This window comes from Poromitra crassiceps (assembly GCF_964638095.1).
Source record: "Poromitra crassiceps genome assembly, chromosome: 9".
NCBI lineage: Eukaryota > Metazoa > Chordata > Actinopteri > Beryciformes > Melamphaidae > Poromitra > Poromitra crassiceps.
The window spans coordinates 9362280-9375328 of NC_139630.1; positions in this window are offsets into that span (position 1 = coordinate 9362280).

The window sequence follows — 13049 nt, forward strand, 5'->3', positions numbered from 1 at the left end:
TGCGTTTGTTTGTGTGCACGCCACGGCGCATGCCGGTGGTGGGGTGGAGTAAAGTTGTCTGTGTTGGCCCCGCAGGACTCTGTCCAGTCAGAAAACTAGAGAGTGTCTCATGAAGCTACACCTCCTCACGTTCGCTGGCTGTGCATATGGAGAGAGAAAGAGAGGGGAGGAGAGCAGGGTGCAAAAAAGACAAAAAGCATTGATTGCCTCGATCCAACAAATAAAAACACCTGTGGCTAGCAGCACTAGGGCTGGGTATCGAGTTTCGATACTTACTTGGCACCGAAATGGAAACATCGATACTAAGGGGTATCGAAGCCTCCCTTGTCAATCGATACCAATTTTCGATACCAAAACAAAACAGCGTCATTGAGCCTATAAGCATGCGACATGCTTGCACGCCGCGCTCTAATACGGCTGGTGATTGGCTGTCATGTAGAGGCATGCAGGAAACGTTACGCCCACTTTAGCCGGTGTGTTTGTTGTGACTGTGAGCCAGGCGTGCGGTGCGGATAGTATACAAGAAGTTAGCCACTCAAGCTACTCCTATCCTGGAGTACCATATGGCGAAGATGATGAAAAGCAGGAAAAGAAACAGAAACAACACGGACTGGTTTCCACAGACAAGAGAAATAATTGAGAGGTGGGTCAGCTCAGCTTACCGCAAGTTAGCGGTTATCAGATCCCTCAGTCTGACAAATCCATGCATCTGGCTGTGAGTTGTAGCATTAGATCGTTTAATTAATTGCCGCCGTAACGTTATGCGCAAGCGGGCATTGTGTATTTTTAGCAACACGTTAACAAACGCTGATGTCATGATAGTTTGTTGAATGTAAATGCGATTCATTTATATTGATTGGCTAGTCAGTGAAGTTGAGCTGTCTCGTCAGATTTGACAAGAATGACGTTCTGTTGCAGCAGTGAGCACACTGATCTGCAACGCTAGCGTTAATGTTTAATTAATTAGCGTTAACGTTATGTGCAAGCGGGCAGTTATCGCCCATGTATTTTTAGCAACTCGTTAACAAACGCTGATGTCATGATAGTTTGTTGAATATAAATGCGATTCACTTTGTGGCATATAAGGCTATATTGATAGGCTAGTCAATGCTCAACTAGTCTTCCATGCATGAAGTGGAGCCATCTCATCAGTTTGGACAAGAATAGAGTTCTGTTGCATCAGTGAGCATTAAACCCTGATTTGCAACTCTCTGTTTTGCACTGAAAACTATTCCACTGATTTATTTGTTTTAGCTACATTTATTTCCTTTGTAGTACTCCAATATTTTTTTGTAGGGACGGCAATACGTTTAGAGAACTTAAAGTTATGTTAAATACAGTAGGTTTTATTTTTTTCTGCTGTAAAACTTAAGATGGGGGGAAAACTAAAGATTTGTAAAATAATTTCAATGTGTAATGCAGTTTTATTTTTGTTAAAATTGATTTTTCTAAAAATTGGTATCGAAAAAAGTATCGTTCAGGAACCGGTATCGAAATCCAAGTATCGAAACGGTATCGATATCGAAAAATTTTGAACGATACCCAGCCCTAAGCAGCACTGTACTCAGGATGATGTCATCAAACAAAGGCAATGATTTTAGGTAGGGATGCACGATATATCGGCAATCATATCGGTATCGGCCGATGTTGGTCATTTTTTAACATATCGCTCATATCGGTATCGGTCAGATGTTGCAATGTTAATATCGGTTATCATTATCAGCCAAATTCTTCACATTGATATGAAATAATGCAGTAAATCTATGATTTATGGGCTTTTCCAAAGGCTTTGCAAATAAAGAAATGCATAACTTTTTCAAATTCAGTGTTAACATGTGTTTTTCAGTATGTACAAAATGTGATGATCATAAAAATGTGGTTTTATACAGATCATATCGACATATTGTACATGCGCAGATGTATAAACCCACAAGAAACCTGATACGCTGTATACATGCACATACAAGTAAGGGTCAATGCACGACGAGGTCTCGGCTTCGCCTCGGACGGTTCACGCCTCCACGTCGTCCCTTAAAAAGTGATAATGGACACCTCGAAGTGCATTAACCCGCTTATACCATGGTCACTTGCCAAAGAAACAAAACAAGACCATTCATTTATATTTCCATGCATTTTGCAATCAAAATCTAGTTTTCATAACCTTGAATATGAGTTGAGAACCGGCGAGACAAAATAGTCCCCTCGAGATTAGGCTATCATTGGATAAAATGGCTGCTTAGTTTCTACACCAGGCACAATTCTAGACTCAAGCTAACTAAAATTATTAATTAATACTAATATTTTGGCCAATTGTAGCCTATGTAACAACATACAAAATAAAACGGCAATGTCTAAGAATGCAACGCCATGTAACTGGGTCATTTAAACTTGCATTCCAGGGAATTGCGTTAACGTCTGCGGGGTCTTATAAGACGTAAATGGCGCGAGGCAGGAATAGAGTGAAAACTATCTGCTTTCAGTATGTTGGAGTCCAGGTATGTTTTGTACAAGGACGTCTCTCAGTGTGTTGCTGTTAACTCCCCATTTCGTTGTTTTCTTTTTGTTGATCTCGTCTTTTTCCTCTTTGACTTGATTTGTATCAGTGATAAGAGGCAGCGCGCGCTCTCCCAGAGCGCCTGGCTGCTGGTTGCTGCAAGTTGTAAACAGAGGGTTTGACAGCTGACAGCTGAGAGCCCGGCTTCTGTCAGCTGACCAGAACAGAGCCGGCTTTTGTCAGGAGGGAAATCTCCGAAACGAAAATCAAAATTGTAAATAAGAGTTATTTTTGATAAACTGAGCACACAGGGGTGATTTAAATACTTACTTTGACCGACTCATTTTTTTTCTCAAGTAACAAAATTGTCATATTAACCCTTAACGGGGGTATAGAGCTCAAACTGCTCTCTTGATAACACTGATGAAACTATGGTGCATTGATATGAATGGTGAACAGACCATTTGGCTGAACAACTTTACCAACTGTACATTATCACTTTTTAATGGACACCCTGCAGCCAATCAGAATTGAGTATTCACTCAGACCATGGTATAAAGACAGGTTATTGGCCAAAAACCTAGGTCTGTTTATCGGTTTATTCATAACCCGATTACGGCCATAAACGGATAAAGCTTATCGGTTTATGCTGTTTACATGACCATTTGAATAATCAGGTAACTCCAGAAATTCACTAATAAACTGTTTATTGTCTGCATGTAAACGCACTCAATGATTTTAGGCTGCTCATGATGATGTCATCAAACTAAAGACAAATGGATGTAGGCTACTCATGGTGGTGTTTGTAAAGCCAATTGATTAATGTGGGACACTGAATGATGCAGTTATAATATTCCATCTGAGGCTTTCAACATAGGTGGGACTATACTATCACCCTTTATAAATACAACAATGTAATAATAACAAATGATACATTTAGTCTTGTAGTCTGAGCCAGGCTTTAGGCATACCACTGACGGTCCACTTGACAGCTGGACAAGTATTTAGTTATGGACCTCTTCTCTTTCTCTTCGTCTGTTTAGGTTTGAGCGTTTCCAGTTGCTGCTGGCATGAAGTCGAGGCTGGACTCAGAAGAACATCAAAAGTAAGTAACACTATCATTTGTAAATAAACCGCAAACCTGAATCTGTGGTGAATAGTGCTGGGTATCGTTCAATATTTTTCGAGATCGATATACCTTGACTTCGATACCGGTTCCTTAACGATACTTTTTTGATACCATTTTTAGAAAAAAAATCAATTTGAACCAAAATAAAACTACATTACACATTGAAATTACAATACAAATCTTTACTTTTATTTTTTGAAAGTAGTTTTACAGCATAAAAAAATAAAACCTACTGTATTTAACACAACTTGAAGTTGTCTAAACGTATTGCCACGCCTACAAAAAATATTAGATTACAAAGGAAATAAATGTAAAATAAATAAATAGATCAGTGCAAATAGTTCACAGTGCAAAATGGAGAATTGCAAGTCAGTGTTTAACCCATTGATACCTGATGCAGCATTTGTGTTTATATCCCTTTAAGACTTAAAGGGATACACACACAAATGAGGGATATACACGCAAATGCTGCATCAGGTATCAATGGGTTAATGCTCACTGCTGCATACTAAGCCTTTGTTCACACCTGGCGCTTAACATACGCCGAACTGAAGCTTGAGGCAGGCTCAAGCTGAGCTGACGCTTAACCGTTCACACAAGAAGCCTTCTCCTTCCCTCATCAGCTTGCTCGGCACGCCTTGACCCCGCCCACAACTAGGGATGGTACCGAGCACCGGTATTAATTGGTACCGGTTCCGGATTGGTCGGTACCAGAAGTATCAATAAGGTCCTGGATGTTCGTTGCCGCTATCGGTATTTTCTTTTTTCTTTTTTTTTCTTTTACCGCTCCCCAACGATGACGAAGCGGCACGTTGCGGGTTTACACTCCTGTCCCGTCACTACGCTTGGGACAGTTTTAAAAGATATCAGTAGTATATATTTGGAAGGAAACTAGTTTCATGACAGGAGGCATCACGCTGTTGTGTTGAATCACACTGCGACTGCCAAACTCCGCCTCACGTTGCAACAAACGTCACGTGCTTTTGTTGAACCTGACTTGTTTTCCCACTAGGGATGTTCATTTTGAAAAATTTCCATAATCGATAATCGGTGAAAATTAACGATCAATTATCGATTATCGATCATATTAACACATTGACTGCCAGCCGTTTTTTTTGTTGCTGTAGGTAGCTTTTGCCAAGCCGTTTTTTGAGGATTCTGGCTCATTTTACAAGAGCCGAGGATTCTTTTCTGCTTGGAGTTTGTGAACACAAAGTTCACAAAAGTACTAATAGAATGTGTGCTTTCTCTGTCTAAAAGGGTTAGTTTGTAGAGTTAGTAGTTATGTAGATATTAGCCGTTGAGTACAGCATGGTTTTAGCGTCTGAGAGTGAAAGCTGAGATAATCGCAGTTTTGTGAAATTCAATCAAACAGGCAGAACAGTCACTTTAACCATTTATTTTTGGCATCAGTGAGAGATCAGACATCCAAACAATATAGTTCCGAACGCCCTCTCCTTCAACTCCTCCCTCCGTGGGCGTGTCTAGTGGCTTTCAGCCTGCGTTTGTCACAAGCGAGTGCTCTGCTGCTGCTGCTGCTGCTGCGAGTTTGAGCAGACTCCCTCCCTGGCAGCGAGTTTGAGCAGCCTCCCTCCCTGGCAGCGAGTGTGGATAGGGCTCACTCGTCTCTTGGGTTTGAGAGCCCCGATGAAGCCCCGTGCGACTCTAGGCTTTATGCTGCCCACCCAGTCCATTTCTGGAACCCCCCACCGCAGCAGCGCGAAAGCGTCCCCGCCTACAGTATGAGAATGAGGCTTGTTCGTTTCTGACTGTAAAATCGCCAAGCCATTTCCTTGAATGGAGGAAGCAGCCGCGGGAGGCGGCTGCTTTTGGTTGACTTTCTCTCTGTCGGGAGAGGACCGTCGCCACCTAGCTGGTCGGTAAAATAGATTATACACATTCAATACTTCCAATATCTCCATAGGAGACGCGGGGGGCATTGATCCACGTAGCACCGTCAAAAAAAATATATATTTTTTTTGACGACTCAACTCGTCGTTGGCAGTGAACGGTTGGATTCTGTTTGACGACTCAACCCTTTGTTGGCAGTGAACGTGTTAATACTTATATATATATATATATATATATATATATATATATATATATATATATATATATATATATATATATTTTTTACAAAATGAATGCCTATGGCAGAAAATACGAAAGACAACGTGTTCTCCTCAATGAACTCTTTATTTCAATGTGTCTCCTCTCCAGCACTCTGCTGTCCCCGGCGCATGCCGGTGTGAATTCCCCATGTTTAAAACAGTTTTGTTGGCACAAAGGCCCGTGCCCAGCCAGAAAACTAGAGACTATATGAAGCTCCACCTCACGTTAGTCGGCTGTGCAATGGAGTGGGGCGAGGAGGAACGAATTCCACTCAAACCTAGTCCCTTTTTTTTTTTTTTTTTATAACAAAATCGATCCAAATTCCACAGGATCGATTCCAGCCAACTCTGAATGAACAACACAACGAACGTGTTAACTTTACCTGTAACGTTACATCCAGTTACAGCCATCCATTCATGGTTCAGATAAGTTAGTAAATAAACTCCACATAACGTACCTGACTCCATCATGGTTTGTTTCATAATCCGTTGAAAACGAGTGTGATTTATCCAGTGTCATGAACTCCAAAACGGTCATGTTATTAACTTGACTCTTTATTTAGCTCGATAGTCACAAGGACAGAGGACAGGCTGCTCCTAGCATGTTAGCTAACGTACATCCAGAGGTACAACAACAAAAACAGTCGTCTTCTGTCAGTACCATCTTAACTGTAGCGTAACATTAAAGCAGCTACGAGCAAGATTTTCAATTGTTATTAAACAGTATAATTACAATATTGATGCATCACATCTTACCTATAATAGTAGCTGAGACCAAAGCCGTGTGAATCGGAGATTGCTCTCTTAAGTCTGTGTCTGTCTAAACTCACGTCAACAGGGGGCTCTCTCTCTCTCCTTACCGCCGGACCAGATAAACCCGGAAGTGAAACCCGGAAGTGAAACGCAGCTGCCTGCCTTCCCCCGTTCGCGCTGCCTAGCAACAGACCATAAACAAGGAGAACGCCATGCATACTCTTGCGAACATCTCTCGTTATATTCTAACAGGTTTTTTGGAAGTTATTTTGTGGTTATGGCCGAAGTGGCTGCTGCAAACCGTTTCATTTCACTTCCTGATCTGCCATGGCCACAGAGAGACTAACACTGGTCGATTCACTCGGGGTTCAAGCGAGACTAGTCTGCGTTGGTCTCGTCTACTATTAGAGGTAAGATGTGATGCATTGATATTACATTTAGACTGTTGAATAACAATCGAAAATCTAGCTCGTAGCTGCTTTAATATTGACCGTCTCTGATACAACAACAAAACCAGTCTTCTTCTGTCAGTACCATCTTAACTGTAGCGTAACAGCAGTGCTGCGCATGCAGTGCCCCCCCCCCGGTGGCTGTAAGTATAACTTCACATCACAACACATCCAGACTCGATGAAGAAAACATTTTGTAAATGAAAATATGTCCCAGTAAAGAGATTTCACATAAGTTTGTCTCGGTGTTGTCGAGTTTCCAGTCAGTCACCCATGCTGGGTTTTGTAGTATGATTCCCCCTTAACACATTGAGTGCCAGCCCTTTTTTCAATGCTGTAGGTAGCTTGTGCCAGGCCGTTTTTTGAGGATTATGGCTCATTTTACAAGAGCAGAGGATTATTTTCTGCTTGGAGTTTGTGAACACGAAGTTCACAAAAGTACTAATAGAATGTGTGCTTTCTCTGTCTAAAAGAGTTAGTTTGCAGAGTTAGTAGTTATGTAGATATTAGCCGTTGAGTACAGCATGGTTTCAGAGATTTTCAGAGAGTTTAGAGATAAATGGATTTTTAGAACCACCTCACGTGCCTGTGATTATGGGTGCCCTTGGGCAAGTCTGTATACTGTATTGTGTGTGTGTGTGTGTGTGTGTGTGTGTGTGTGTGTGTCTCCAAACTCCTCCCTCCGTCTGTGCTGCGGAGGGAGGAGGCTTCGCTGCCGCTCTCGGGCAGTCTGCACTGTAAAACTGGCTCCTTCGTTTCTTGAGGTGTCGGCTGAGAGCTTTGAAGAAGCTTTTGCGATTCTGGTCTTATTTATGCTCAAAGGTACTCGAGTGTGTGTGTGCACGCGCGCGCGTGTGTGTGTGTGTGTGTGTGTTTGTGTGTGTGTGTGTGTGTGTGTGTGAAATCGAAAGCATTTTCGCCCAGCTATTTCCTTGAAAATTAAATGGCTTTCTCCCGCGGACGGACCCGCGGCTGTTTTTTGCTCGGATTCCTCTCTGTCGGGAGGGCACTGTCCCCACTTAGCTGGTCGGTAAAATAGATTATACACATTCTCTTCCTCCAATTCTGCTATAAGAGACGTAAAAGGGGTTGATCGATGTCCCACCGTCAAAAAAAAAAAATGTTTATGTAAGCCGAGATATCTCGTCCTTGGCACTTAACGGTTGGATCATGTAAGCAGAGATATCTCGTCCATGGCACTCAACGTGTTAAGAGTGAAAATGGGGGAAACTACAGATGTTTTCTCTGGTCAAAGGGCTCCAATTAAAAAAATAATGTAATATTTCTACTATAGCAGATGATCATCAGCGGTGAAATAAGCCTTCTCAGGAATTTAACTTGTAATTAGAGATGCACCGATTGCCATTTCCTTGGCCGGTTCCGATTTCCGATTTTTGAATAGTCTGACTTGCCGATACCGATTTTGGCCGATTCCGATTTTTCTTTCAAAGAACAATAATTGACGGGGTTTTTTTTTTTTTTCTTTTTTTTTTCTTTTTTTTCTTTTTTTTTTCTTTGCTTTCATAGAAAATTAAGATTCATGTCACATTTCTTATCATTTGCATGAGGTAGGTCAGCTATCATGCATTTACTTTTCCAAAAGAAAAAAAGTGCAACAGAACAGGGGCTCCAGATGGAAAGTAGCCTATGGCTAAATCTGTTACAAAGCATCTCTTCCCCTATGGGGTTTAATGTTTTTTTTGTATATGTCCCTGCCAAATAAACTAATAAAATAAAAATAAATAAACATAAAAATGTTCCCTCCATTCCAATCCATGGACAATGAGTTTATAGCCTATAGGTCTGGGGCCAGTTGCACCAACTGGTCTTACATTGGTCTTAAGCTAAGTTGGTTGTAACTTTACGACCTAACAGCTAGGCCGGTTGCACCAAGACGGCTTAAGCCTTCTTTTCACTACGACCAGGCGTAACTCTTACGCCTGGTCAGGAGGAGGCGTAGTGCCTGCCTGCAGAGATCTCCGTGTATATCAGCGGAGACCTTTTTGAGTCCTTACCGTCATCGTCACCGTCGCAACGTTGCCATCGAAGCATGATGTTAGATTATAATGAGCTAGTTGTGTGGCTTAGCCTTCCCAAATGTTGCCGTTAGTTTTTTAGAATTTAATACATAGAATTGGGAACGTTACTTCATTCAGACTGCTTGGCACTAATCCCCGCCGCCATTTTCCCCCCGGAGCGAGGGAGGGTGGGAGGAGGGAGGGTGTAGTGATGCACATACAGTAGTGGCTGATAGAGCGTAGTGGCACAGTGACGCTCCATGCAGGTCGCGAGGCACATTTTTGCAACATCATCCAATCAGGGTGCATTCCCTGGCAATTCACATGGACGCGCATTGCTACGACCGGCGTAGTTAAGACCAGACATAAGTCGTGTTGGTGCAACAGGCATAAATCCACTCTAAATACTGGTCTTAACTAAGGCAAACGTAGGAGTTACGACCAGGCATAGTTAAGACCACTTGGTGCAACCGGCCCCTGGAGCCCAGACCTTCGAAGCCATGCCCACTCTACAGTTGTGGATTTGGCTGTTCTTGAGTAGATGAGGAAATTAGTTTGGGTTGACTCAGTTTGAATATCACAGTTTACACACAGAGTCCGTTTTTTTTTAATCCGCCATCCCCCCAAAAAAATCATCACGCACAGAACACCTTGCACACTGGTCCGATGCGTTTTATTATTATGTTCCTCATTCTATTCGCAATACGAAACAAATAGTCCTCTCCTACGTTACAACGTGACTGACAGATAGCAGCAGCAGCTGATCTGCAGCAGGTAGCGGTGATGTGGACTGCAGCTGGTTGGGGAATGTAACCAGGACACAGAGCTCCATAGTACCTTCACTTTGCCAAGCCGGCTGTGTTGCGCTGTGGCCGGGGAGAGAGAGGGGCCGGTGAGGTGAAGCGAGCCGCTCAGACTGGAGCGGGACTCCAGCCGAGCGGGACTCGGCAACGTACCCTGCCTCCCCTCCACGGCTTATTTTCAACTTGCATGTGTGACAAACTGTAAAATTTCCACAATGAGGAGGACATGCTGGCGTGTGTTTCCTCTTGGCTGCTTGGGGTGCGCGCACGTCACGTGAACGCGTGCATCCTGCAGCTGCAGGTAATTGACCAAACAAAAAAAGGGGAAAGCCGACCGGCGCACAGAATCGGCTATGTGGACTCACCGGCGCCGGTCACCGGTCGAGGCCGATCAGCTGAAAATCGACCATTTCCGGTCACGTGCCGATAGATCGGTGCATCCTTACTTGTAATAAGTAATAACAAAATAACTGTTGAATCTATTCGCATCTTTTCATGCCATGTCTATTTTTTGCACCAAATTATGGAAAGTAATATCGATAAGTATCGGTATCGATAAGCAATACCGGTATCGGTATCTCTCTCTCCCCCCATCTGTGGGTCTCTCTCTCCCTCTCCATTAAAGGAGAATTCAGTTTTTTTACACCCCAGACCTTATTTCCAGATTAAAATGTTTTATTCACCCAGATAACTTTGGTATCATTCGGATCCCCATAGACGATATTCAGTTCCGAGTAGAGTCCTGGAACAGGCCAAAATGGGCGAAAACGGGGCATACAAAGTACACACTGTAACGAACACATTTTCTGCAACGTAGCGGTTCATATCCTCCTAATATCGTCCATAACGTGACGTATTCTCCTCTGGGCTGCCTCGGTTTCCTCATCCGGGGTCTGTGAATCCAACAGAGGCATTCCTCCTCTGTGGGCATAGGGTAGTCAGTAGGCATGGGTCGGTTTGAAAATTTTGAAACCGGTTCGATATTCCCCAAAAAACTGTATCAAACCGGTATATCAAATTTCACTTTTTTTTTTGTAGTGTAGCCCATAAATGACTGTAATGCGACTGCAGTTGGTGGCGATAATGCACCTCTAAGCTGGTATGCCAACCAGCACTAACACTGAATAAAAATAAGCAGAACCATTTAACTGTAACAACACACTGACCAGCTCAGTGGCCTTGTGGTTTGAGTGTCCGCCCTGAGACTGGGAGGTTGTGAGTTCGATCCCCGGCCGAGTCATACCAAAGACTATAAAAATGGGACCCATTTGCCTCCCTGCCTGGCACTCAGCATCAAAGGGTTGGAATTGGGGGGCTAAATCACCAAATGATTCCCGAGCGCGGCGCTGCTGCTGCTCACCGCTCCCACAGGGGATGGGTCAAATGCGGAGAACAAATTTTGCACACTCAGGTGTGTGACAATCGTTGGGACTTTAACTTTAACACTGTTTTTATTTCTCATAACTATTCAGCTGAACTTTTCTTCAAACATCAACATAATAAACAAAATAAGACTTTTGCCTACTAGTGCAACTTGCGAAGAGGCTAATACGAAAAATAGTGCAATCAGAATGGACTGGCACAATTTTTTGTTTTTTTTTTCCGGTTCGCACGATCAAACCGGTTTGGGCTCATACACCGAACCGAACCAGTAAAACCGGAAATCGACCCATGCCTAGTAGTCAGACCCACCGTCGATGCCATCAAGCTTCCAGCGACGTCGGCACCTATTAGAGACTCAGTAGTTGTTGTAAACAAGTCGATAGTTGCGGGAGAAATGGCCCCGGACGGTGCGCGGTAGGGCTGCTCGATTAATCGAATTTTAATCTAGATTACGATTTGGGCTTTACACGATTATGAAAACAAGATAATCGACATCAAACGATTTTGCGGCTCTTGTCTCTCTCGTTCTGTCTTGTGTTATAAAACAAGCGCACCCCTTCCTTTGCTCGGCCCCTCCCCCTAAGCCCAAAGCACACCAGCTCAAGTTGTGAATGACTGTCGTGTGAAGAGCCACGGCACGTTTCTCCTCCCCGCTTATTTCCGTGGTAGCACAAGAATAAGATAACAGAAGTCACAGAAAGAGAGCCGCTGGTCGAGAAGAGAGGTGAAACAACGTATGTGGGGTGGAAACACTATGGTTTCGCCGAGTTTAAAGGTCCTTACACTGCGCATATCTTGTACTGTTTGTTCCAAGTCTGTGGCTGTGACAGGTGGGTCAAAACTCGCATCGCAATTCCGTGCTGTATATTCGCATCGCTCTTGATGTGTAACTGATGTGTAAGTTACTTACACATCAAGAGCGATGCGAATATACAGCACGGAATTGCGATGCAAGTTTTGACCCACCTGTCAAGATATGCGCGGTCGTGGCAGCACCCCGCAACACGACCTCTCCCTCTGTTTAATCACTTGAAATCCACTCACAAAGTGGTCTATGACCAAGAAATAACGCTAAATGAACAAAAAGACAAAGCCCCATCTAGTTACTCCTGCCACCGCAAAGTGTCATGGATTCAGGACACTCTTTACAATGCGACCGCATATTCAACAGCTAGGAGCTCACAGATAAACATTAACAATAGCCTATTATAAACCTAAACGTAAGTTGCTTTGGATAAAACCATCTGCCAAATGAGTAATTTAATGTAATGTAAACGAACGTTACTCAATAGCGTTCTCATTTGGTTAGATTTGAGGTTTAAGGACTACTAGTTCAGATGTTTACCAACATATTGAATGTAGATTAATAGTTGCAGTTGGTTGTGGCAGTTCACTGCAACATAGTAGGCCTACATATACTGTATATTTATTTTAGTTTTTATTTTATTTCTAAATCTTTGCACTTTTATTATTTATTTTCACTTATTTATTTATTTTCAATTATATCTAAAATCCAAAGACATCCAATGTTAACACATTCACTGCCAGCCGTTTTTTTTTTACTGTAGGTAGGTTCTGCCAGAGTTTTTTTTTGAGGATTCTGGCTCATCTTTCAAGACCCGAGGATTCTTTTCTGCTAAGATTTTGTGAACACACAATATCTCAAAAGAACTAATAGAATGTGTGCTTTCTCTGTCTAAAAGAGTTAGTTTGTAGAGTTAGTAGTTATGTAAGCATTAGCAGTTGAATACAGCATGGTTTCAGCGTCTGGAAATTTATTCTGAGATAAACGGCTTTTTGTGAAATTCGATAGAACAGTCACTTTAACCATTCATTTTTGGCATCAGTAAGACGTCAGACATCTAAACAATAGTTTTGAACAGTAATTTCCTCCATAACAGCAGGAAAC